An 11,939-nucleotide genomic window follows, 5' to 3' on the forward strand; every position below is an offset into this window, starting at 1 on the left:
ATTTTATATTTGTTTGATAAATATTATAATTTGAATTTGTACATTTTGTAATTCAACTATATATATTTAACGTAATTTTATATTTGTTTGATTAATTTTATAATTTGTATAATGTAAGTGAGAAATTTATACTTTTTGTAATTCCTCCATTTTTTTTTAAATTATGCTCTAATAGTAAAATTATATTAAAAGTATCTAATTAATCAATTATTTGTTTCTCTCTCCTTTCAAGAAATTAAGAGAATGTATAATATCATTTGAAAAGCAAGAGATGTGAAAAAATTAAGCTAACAAATAATATTAACATCAATTGTCATAATTATATATTTTTTAATTCATAATATGTTCATTGTTTCTAAAAAAGATTTTTTGTGTTTCACATCAATCTCCGCATCTTTTGTTGCCGTTGGAATGTCCACTAAATTACAATCTAGAAAATATTTATTTACTATAGTGAAAACAAATCACAAATCCAAATAATACCATTAGTAATACGTTTTGTCTCACATGCTTGAGAAAATATCAAATGAGATAAAAAAATAATTATTAATATTGATGATAATAATTATAATATTTTGTACAACTATTCACTTTTGATAAAAAAAAGTTAATTATATTGTAATAAGAAAATAGATATATAGAGAACCAAAATTCAAACAATACTAATACTAATACTTAGCTAATTAAATTCGAAGATATAAATATATTTTTTTCAGTACATATAGTAAACAATGTCATTATTAAGCAATATTTTCAGCTGATTTTGTTATGTGAAAATATCTTTAAGTGTGAATATATTTGTTACCTTAATTATCTCAAATAATCAAATTCTTGGTAAAAATATATTGTGCAAATATCTTAAGATTATTTTCAGGGATTATGTGGAATTATGTCTATTCTGGAATTAAGTTGGTGTCGAAAATGAACATGGTCAAAAGAAATGACCATGTTCGTTATGCCAGATGAGGCTGACTTCGTTGCTGATTCATCAGTTTCCTTTTCTGTCGACTCAGAATGCATATGGCTGGTTGATTTCCTAAATCAAAGGAATTCACAAATTGATTTCAGAGATACCAGAAAATAATGGCCTTGGACGATTTCCCTGCCTATAAATACCTTGCCAAGGCCTTTGGAATTTTCATCTCTTCCATTTTTAATATTTGTATACATTACGTTATTTTTGAAGAGTGTGTTTTATTTGTAGAGATTAAGTTTGTTCACCTTAATCTTTGTGAGAGTGCTGAGTGTACTTGTGGATATCTATCTAGTCCATTGTAATCAGATAGTGTCTATTTTGAACGTGTTCATAAGGATCTTCGGGAGAAGATTCTATCTAAGTCTCACTTCGGGAGGAAGTGTGCACTCGCTATTCTTTGAAGGGAGTTCAAGAGAATCAGCGTTTCATCAAACCAGATTCGTAGAGAAGAGTACAACAAGATTGCAGCAATAGTTTAAGAGGTAGTCTTACATTGTTTAAGTCAATGCTTTTGTACACTTTGTTTCTTTACTAATTGGTTTATTCTCTGGGCGTGGCCCCAAGGAGTAGGTTATCCGAAAGGGTTTCTGAACCTTGTAAAAATTCATTGTATTCTTTAATTTTTGCACTGTCTATTTATTGTGTTTAGTTCTGTCGTGACAAGTTCAGATTCTGTTAGGACAGATCTGCTATCTGTGCAAACAATTAATTACCATTCCGCATTTTAATTAATTCATGGTTTAATTAATTTGGTAATTACTAAAAATGGAATTTCAAGATCCTTCATCTAACATGTTATCATATATCTCCTCATAATCATCATTTTCGTGAGCCTAAAAAATTCCTCTTGGAAGATTGGGAAAAATTCTATTCTTTTGTAGTTCTTGTGTGAATTGGAATTCCATCTTAGATGTAAACCTTATTATGAGAAAATAATATCTCATAGCTGGTGGTACTTCATTCTCAACATCCATTGTCTCCCATATTTCTTCCAAAGTAGCAATTACAAAAGGAAAATCTCTAAAAAGCCTAATTACTAAAATATATTGCTTCGTAGCTCTCATCATTATTTGCTTAGTTTCTTGGAGATGAACTATTTGATTATGGAATAAAAGAAATCTCCGAGTGATTCTCTCCAATATTCCTATGGTATTTCTTGGTTCTCTAATCCTTTTTAAGGCTTTAATGGCTCGGATATCGTTATATGATAAAGCTCCATCCATATCTTAACTGAAAACATAAGACTAAAATGTTAGCTATAACACATAAACATAATAACTAAAACATAAATACTTACATTGGCGGTTAGATTCGGAGCTTGAGCGTGTGTATCAAGGAGAATTTCATGAAAAATGGATCGTTTCTCTGATACAAACTGTAACGACCCAACTATCTATGAAACTTAGATCATTAAACCTACTAAACATAAACACAACTTTAAAAAGAACATACATAAAAAAATTCATAACTTTATTGAAAACTTTAAAGAAACAATATTTGTAATACATAAATGAGCTCATTGTTTTAAAATAAAACATAACTTTAAATAAAATTGTTTACAAAGCTACATGCGGAAAAATACATAAAAACATAATTTTAAAGAAACTAAAAAAAACGTTGTCCTCGAATCGACACGCAGCCCATCCACTCCATTCGCCTCCATACACACACCAAGCTTCCAAGAATCCTTTCGCCTCTGCATCTATTTTCCTGCATCATCCTAAAAGAAAAGGAGTGAGCCTAATGCCCAGCAAGGAAAAACTACTAACAACATAAACATACACATAAAATCATATCATAACATATACTATATAAGACTATACTACTAATGGCCGTTATGACATGTGATAAACCATCTACGTCCCCTGTCTAATAGTTGAGGTAGGTTAGATCACATGTAGTGTATGATAACTCATCTACGTCCCCTGTCTAATATTTGAGGTAGGGTAAATCATAACATATAACATATAAAAACATAAACTTATCATAACATATTAAACATAACATAACATGAAAACATAACATATCATACAAACATACAAGATCTAGCCTATTTTCCTTACCAAAATACCGGGATGATGAGAACAAGGTCAGGATTTTGGAACACTCCTAAAAACCATTAATAGAGAGGTGAGTTTTCTAAAAGAAAGAGATGAAGAGGAATGAACTAAACCATCGAGCAGATACTTACCAACAAGAAATCTCAAGTTCGAAGAACTTAGATGCCTAACCAAGAATAGAGAAGATTGGGTTAGGAATTGAGTAGAGAAAAACTATAAGAACTAATGAAACAATACAGAAAAGGAACTAAGAATAGGAATACCTTTGAAATTGATATGACCGAACTACACCTCGAAACCGAAATACACTCTATGAACCTTACTTCCCAAGTGTCTAATAAGCTTAGAATGATAAAGCTTATAACCCTAACCCAAGTGTTTATCACTCTATAGTCTCACTAGCACCTAGAAGGCTCTGATCAATGTTTGAAGAATGAATGAAAAAGCTTGGTGCTAGGTCCTATTTATAGAGTTCTAGGAATAAAAATATTCTAATTATAATTCAAATTTAAATTTAAATTTAAAATAGAATCCTAACTTCCAACTTTCTAAATCTCGTAACTCTAAACTAACCTACAGTAAAATCAGCATATGTAGAGCTGTAGGACTCCGATTTAAAATATCTTTATACTGTTAGAAAGCTAATTAAATTATCTACAACTTTATAGAAATACTATTTTTCGAATTTCATAACATAACTGGGTCAAAAATAGGTTGGAAGTTACAGTACACTAAAGTTACGAAAAAAAAAATCAATTTAATTATCTAAATAACAACCTAATCCACAATTAAATAAAATTGTGAGTCTAAATATCTAAATAAATATCATGCTCCTAACAGATTCTAGTGAAGACTAAGTCTTATATTTCCCTTATTAAAATAATAATTCCTTAATAATCATGCATATGACAAGTTTCATAATCTTATTAGCTCTATCTACACCTTAGGAATAACTATGCTCATGACAAGTGTCATATTCTTATTGGCTCTATCTAAACCTTAGGTTATAATAATCATCATATTAATAACCAGCAATATTAATCAAACCTTATGTTATAATTAATATTCTTAAACTATAGGTTAAAATTATAAAATCCATAACTATTGCTATGAGTTGCCAACTAAATCCCGGCTTGAACCAAAATCCACAGTAATAAACAATACTATAACTACTACTAGCTATTACTATTACTACTACTATTTAACTAGCTAAGTAAATTTCTTGGACTCTACATTTACAATGCCAAAATTGAAATATAAACTATTTTTTTTATGTGTCATTACAATACTAAACTTATATAGGCTATGGTCACACTTTGGACTATTATGGACTTTTATGACCTTATTCCCTATTATTATGGACAAGTATTATAACCTGGACATTTCCGTATGACCATTGACCACAACTTTTAGAAGCTTGCCATGGATAACTATAGTATGACCATACGCCTGGACATAAAATAAATTATAAAACAGGAAAAATGGAAAAATAACAATTATAAGCTAAAATTACATCATGTAGATTTTATGTAAGTTAATAGTTTGTGTTTTTATTAGGAAGGTAACAATTTTGGTTGTTTTATCAGGACGCAAGGTAACTAGAATCCTCATCTACAATATAAGTTTTTTATGTATCTTATGTGCATTTATATGCTTTACATGTTATTCTGCCATATTTTTTTATGCATAAGTCATTTTCAATAATGTTATATTTATTATGCATAAGCCCGCTTAATGTTCAAAAACAAGTTATTTAAAGCGTTAAAGTAAAGGTGCTGCTTAGGAGACCTATGTCCCAAAAATGTAATAAGGGAGACGTACTTCTCTATATAATGAAGGTTTATGAAGGATAAATTCCCTATTATCATGTTTATGTTCAGGTGGGAATGTGATTCCCTAAGTAATGTTGGCAGCAACATTCTTTAGGGCCCAAAAGAAAGGAAAGTGAAAGAAAGAAAATACATAACATGTTGCACATTTATTTTAATGCATATGAGGTAGTTATTCTACTTATTGAGCCTTAGTTCATCAAATAATGTTTTGTATTGTATGTAAGATGCCCCAAATATAAATCGTTGAGGAGTATACGTGGAGCCAACATGACTGTAGATATGGGGCTGACCTGAAGGGAGTGGAGTTCTGCTATGCTATATTATAAATAAACGAGAAACTTAATTTTATATTTATATTTCATAAAAAGTATTTTGTGAACTTTATAATTTACATGAAGCTTTAAAAGTATTTCGTGAACTTTGTAATTTACATAAAGCTTTTAAATTTATCGGTTGGACACATCTATAGTTCTACGTTAAGGTGTAGTAACGCCACAAAAATTATTTATAAAAGTATTAAGATTTGCATGTGAGATAAAGTTTTTATTTAATTGTGAGTATTGTATGGTTTGAAGCTATGAACATTAGTTTATGTATTGTTTAATAAAGTTTTTTTTTTTTGTAAATTCATAATTTCAATATTGTCTATTCAGGTTAAACTTTGTTTTACACTATATATATGTATGTTAAGAAAGGAGGTTTTTACATAGATGCACATTTATAACTAAATGACTCGTTTGGCAAGTTAATCACTGTTTAAAGTCCATAGTAACGGTCTTGGAGTAACTGTATGATTTTATGAGGTTTAGAAAATTCTTGAAAGTATAGTTTTATTATAAGGCTCTCATATAAATATCTTATGTTGTGTTTAAGGTTGATTGGATGTTTTTATAGCAAGCAATCTCTTCTCTTTCTTTTTCTCTCCCACTTAAGGTAAGGAAAATAGGTTAGATTATATGTGTTATGATATGTTTATATATAATGATATGCTATGTGCTATGTATATATGTATAATTATTTTGTAGTCACTTGGGACTTATAGTTGCTTAGATAGCAAATTCCAAGGTTTTTTATCATTATCATGGAGTAGAGTTATGATTTACCCTACCTCGATTAGTAGATTGAGGACCTAGATGGGTTATCATATACTATTTTGTGATATAACCTACCTCGATTAGTACTCTGAGGACCTAGATTGTTTTATCACATGCCACGGTAATGAGTTAATGGCCCTTAATATTGTAGTCCTATATGATATACGTTTTTCGTCATATATTTTATAGTATATGTTTTATGATATAGTCTTATGATTTATAATATATGTTTTTAATAGATTTTCCTTGATGGGGATTAGGCTCATTCCTTTAATTTTAGATGGTGCAGGAAAATGAGCATGGAAGGCGGGTCGGATTCGTGGCAGCTTGACATGTGTATTAGGGATGGACTGATTGAATAAACTGCTGAAAGATCGAGGATAAAGTTATTTTAAGTCTTTAATTTATGTATTTATTTTCCGCATATAGTTTTGGACAATTAATTAAAGATTATGTTTTCTTTATGTTTTTATGTATTGAACAATGGGATCCCGTACCGTATTTTGTATTTTTATAATAAAGTTATATTATTTTATGTATGTATTCCAAAATAGTAGTTATGCTTAGTAGTTTTTAATGGTCTGATGTCTTTGATTAGTCGGGTCCTTACAGAGTGTGGAGGAGAGCTAGGGGCTAGGGGTTTCAGATGCTTGCGAAGCCGCCTGTGCGGCGCGTGTCATCGCCAGAGACTGGTACGACGACGGTCAGGCTTGGAGAAGGTGAGGCACGCAAGAGAGAGAGAGAGCTGATAGGGAATCCTAAAGAAATGGGGTTTTAGGGATTTGGTTTTTCTTTTTAATTTAAATTTTCTTATTTAATTAATTAATAAAAAACTGATTTTTAATTATTAATTAATAAGTTTCTTAGGAATATATTTATATAAAATATATTTATTTATTATTATTTTTTAAGGACACTCATTGCGAGTCCTAAAATATTTATTTAAGGACTCTCAATGAGTGTCCTAAAAAGTCCAAGAACTTTTGTTAAAAAAAATAAAAGTTTTAGGACACATGTCAATTTTTAAGGCTCGCACCGTGTATCCTAAAAGAAATTCTTTAAGAACTCTCAATGGGTGTCCTAAAATGTCCAGGAGCTGTTTTTAGGGCTTGCATCTAGGTGAGTGCCCTAAAAAAGTGTCCTAAAAAGTGTCCCATATCCTACTTGATGTTTTATGAGAGTAATTTTTATTTCTACAAGTTTCTAATAAATTTATGGTATTTTCGCAAAATGTAAGTTTTATTAAGGATTTGTATGTATAGTTTCGTTAATGGTCCAAAAGTCTAGAGTAGTGGGTCATTACACCTAGCAACTTGCAGCCTCTGAACTTAGAGCAAAAGATGAATAATGGATGGGTACTAGGTCCTATTTATAGAGTTTAGGAATGAAAGGATCTTAATTTAACTTGAATAAAAATAATGGCTTTTTAGGTGAAAATAATTTGAATAATCGTTCAGCAGAGGCTGAAGACTCGTTCAAAAAGGTGCTGGAATTATCAAGAGGTTGAAGGGCTGAATGGAAAACGATTTCAAAACTTTTCAAAATAAGCTGAAGGAGGCGATATATCGCCCCCTATAGGCGATATATCGCCTGGACCATTATGCCCGAGGCAAACGTGCATCGTTTTTTGTTTTCCGTATCTACGTGCTGCGATATATCGCCCCTATAGCTGCGATATATCGACATTCGTTGATTATTTAAACACGAAATTACACATTTTTAGCTTAATTCAAATTGAGTAAACAACCTTGACTAAGCCCTCAAACGTATTCAAAGCTGCTGACTGACCTTAGAGCATTCAAACTTTACCCTTATTAAATTTAATCCTCAAAATACTTAATCCTTAATTACCCATACATAACATGTGCTTAAAATCCTATTGGTTCTTATCTAAACCTTATAGTATAATAAATATTATCCTTAATATCAGTCATATTAATCAAACCATAGGTTAAAATTAATATTCTTAAACTATAGGTTAAACTTAGAAAATCTACAAGTACTACTATGAGTGTCCAAATAATTCCCGGTTTGAACCAAAAATCCACAGTTATAAAGATAATACTATAAATACTATAATACTACTATCTAACTAGCTAAGTAAAGTTCTTGGACTCTACAGTAAGCAATTTTCAAAGTATTAGATTATGACGTTCTTACAGTTACTATGCTGCATAGTAAAATAATAAAATATTTAAAATATCAAGCATAGTAAAATAATAAAATATTCAAAATATCAAGCATAGTATTTGCTGAAGTCATCACTGTATCACTACTGCATCAACATGTGGGACCCATGGGGTGAACTCCACTAAGGGACCCATGTGGGCCCTGTTGTGGGGCCCACTATGAATAGTACTCTATGAATAATAACAAAAAAAAAATAAAAACTTCTCAATCTTCTTATATTACTTAGTTCATCATTTTTTACTCACAAACTTTTCTGAAAAAGTTTCTCTAGCATCCATAAATTAATTATTCCCACGTGTTAGTTACTTCAACAACTTAGAATTGTTAAAATCTCACAGTAGAATACAACTATATCCCCAACGGTCAGGTTACTACTAATTAAATGATGTAAGAGTGAGTTAATGTCAAAGGATGGACAAATTGTCTTATGTGATAGAGCCAATTTGATCATTCAAGTTATTTATAAATGAGAGAAAACAAACATTAATTTATAAGCTCTATAGGCATAGGTGCTTATGTTAACATTTCTTCAGAGCAACTTTAATTCCAACAATTTTTTTCAACAAATTAACTCAAATAAATATCCTTCCAAAAAACTACAGTGTTATGCCAAAAATACAGTGTCCATATATCATATTATTCCATGAAATAGCAAATTTTTATAGTCAATCAAATCCTAGAATAGATTGTATAAAAGATAAGCACAGCTCAGATCAACACTCATCTATTAACATTTAGTGTTCGTTTGAGTAAGACAAAGAGGCTCACTGATTCACACGATTCAGTGATAGAGAAGGCTTCTTCAAGCTTCTCGCACAGTAGAGATCAAATAGCTCTTCAATATCAACCTCATCACCAAAATGATCCTTTATGGTTCCTTCAAGGCCAGCTCTAAGGGTCACTGACATCACTTTGGGTTGTGGCTTTTCGTGAGGTAGGTTCTCCATTATCTCTAAGCTAAACCAACCATTTTGTTTGACAACTGATTCCACTTCATGGAGAGATGCATAATAAATTGGAAAGTTAAAAGAACCCAACTTTTCATTACTAATCTTGCCCTGTTTCAAAAATCAAAGAAAAAAGTAAAAAGGGATCATTAATTAGGCCTTGTAATCAAAGACATATATATTGACTTGATTGTCAAGTAATCGTTTCATTCATTCCTTACCTTCTTGGCCATGTCTATAAGAGAAGAGTCAACAAATTCAAATGCCTTGTTGATATAAGCATCAGAGTGAGGTGTTCCATTGGGGCGACCTGGAACAATAAGAGCCATCAAACCTCCATGGACAATCTCTTGTGCTCTAACATTTAGAAAGTTGCCCAAGTCCTTAGCATACTGAGCTTCAAAAGCCTTGACAACTTCAGTTGAGGAGTTTGAGTAGTGAACTTTCCCTTTGTTCCAAGCAGGAGAGCTCTTGTCCAAAACCTCAGGTGGAACTCTAGAAAGCCATTGAACATCACATGAAGAGTGAACAAAATTAAGAGAAGCATTGGGAAATAATCTTCTGTGGAATGAACCGGGCACCCCCGCCGCAAAGTATTGAGTTTTCGGAGGAAGAGATGTGAAAATCTGGTTAAAGTCATTTGAAGCCTGATCGTTGAAAAACACTTGAAACTCACGGAGGTGATCACGAGAAGTACTGGTTTTTCTTTGGCTTTTAAACTTGTGAACCACGACATCTATTATGGTTTGCACTGCTAAGAGTGTATTAGGCCCAACTGAGCAGCCCAAGTCAGCGATTTTAAAGGTTTTACAAGAAGTAAGAGTCTCGATGTCAAGTTTCTCTGATATTGATTTGTTGATGAGTTCTTTCGCAGCCTCTGTAGCTCTTCTCTGAGAATGAGTGGAGAAAATTGGTTATCTCTTACATATAAATTTACGAAAGAATATTGGTATGGTGCCCACCATATGATATGATGGCCAACACCACATTATCTTGTATATGGAGAGAGGTATAATTTAATATTGTGAAGTGTTTGAGAAAATAACATAGTGAAGAAACAGAGTGATTCACTTCATTGATTGAATGAGCTAAAAACCCAATATATACAAGTTGTGATAAAGATATAGAGTCGAGCACTAATAGAATTAGTTACAAGCACAACTTTATAATAACTGTCTTAACAGAATGGATCTAATTAACATAGTCTATCTAACACCCCCCCCCCCCGCCCCCCTCCCCCCCTCAAACTAAGCTGGGACAAGGAAACCAGACTCAGTTTGCCTCTTAAAAGTATAAACTGTGAGGAAGAGAGGGGTTTGGTAAGTACATCAGCAATCTGCATATGAGCAGGGATGTGTCTAACTCGCAATTTGTTGTTGAGGATCCTTTCTCTGAAAAATACAAATCCAATTCAATATGCTTAGTGCGACTGTGCAGAACTGGGTTGGCAGACATAAGCACTGTACTTTGATTGTCACACCAAATCGTGGGAAGAGGAATCTAGGAAAGGCCAACTTCAGTAAGAAGAGATTGCAACCAAAGCAGTTCTACAGTGCCGTGTGCTAAACTGCGATATTTAGTCTCAGTGCTGGATCTAGCGACAATTTTCTGCTTCTTTATGCTCCAAGACATCAGATTGGAGCCAAGATAAATGCAAAATCCAGTTGTTGATCTGTGGTCTTCAGGATCTGATGCCCAATCAGCATCACAATATCCTGTAAGAGTGAGAGATGAGCACGGCTGCAAGTGAATACCATAGTCCAAGGTGCCTGTGACGCCCCACATCACTATGGCTGCGTTCTGGAATGACGACTAGCCCTACAAACCAAGACAAGTCTTTTCAGCGTGCTTTGTCCTCACTCGCACACTTCCTGGGAAAACTTCCCAAGAGGTCACCCATCCCTAGATTACTCCAGGCCACCATGGAGTTCTCAAGTGATGGGCTACCGAAAAGAAGATGCACCTTCCTAATATAGGTAGTACCCATCAATCCATTTAAGCCCTCTTCAACTGTGTAGTCCCATACCTACACAGTCTTAGAATCATCACACTTGACCTTCCCCAGGCGGTGTGGGATTACACAGCTTACCCGGTCTTTCCCCTTACGGATCACGGGATTCTGACTGTCACAGTGCCTTTGAGATATCTGAGAATCTTCTTAATAACTTTCCAGTGAGACTCTAAAGGATTATGCATATATTGTGCAACTTTGTTCACGACATAGGCTATGTCAGGCTGAGTAACCACAACATACTGCAATGCACCTACAATACTTCGATAAAAATGGGGATCAGGTATGGGGTCACTACCATAAGCTGATAACTTTTCACCTCCAGTCATTGGTGTCGAAAGAGAATTTGCACAGTCCATTTTAGCTCAGCATAATAGATCCATTATGTACTTTGTTTGGCAGAAGTGTAGACCATTTCCAACATGCTAAACTTGAATTCCCAAAAAATATTCTCGAGGGCCAAGATCCTTAAGAGCAAATGCATTGTTCAGCTCACGAACTAAGAGAGTAATTGCACTTGAAGAACTCCCTGTGACAAGAATGTCATCAACATAAACTAAGACAAAGGTAGTATGAGCAGGTAAAATTCTAATGAACAAAGAGTGATCAGACCGAGCCGAATGAAAACCACATGATTTGAGGGACTGTCTGAGTTTGTCAAACCAGGCCCTTGGGGCCTGTCTCAAGCCGTATAAAGCCTTGTTCAGTTTACAAACCAGATTAGGAAAGCTTTTGTCTATACATCCAAGAGGATGAGTCATAAAAACTTCTTCACTTAACTCTCCATTAAGGAAGGCATTGTTAACATCGAGTTGCCGAATTTTCCAGC

General features: G+C 33.0%; 1 pseudogene; it reads right to left on the reverse strand.

Moving 5' to 3' along the window:
- Nucleotides 1-8,831: 8,831 nt before the first annotated feature.
- Nucleotides 8,832-10,884, reverse strand: LOC133833153 (loganic acid O-methyltransferase-like; annotated as a pseudogene).
- Nucleotides 10,885-11,939: the final 1,055 nt, after the last annotated feature.

The sequence above is a fragment of the Humulus lupulus genome, chromosome 4 (assembly GCF_963169125.1).
Source record: "Humulus lupulus chromosome 4, drHumLupu1.1, whole genome shotgun sequence".
Classification (NCBI taxonomy): Eukaryota; Viridiplantae; Streptophyta; class Magnoliopsida; order Rosales; family Cannabaceae; genus Humulus; species Humulus lupulus.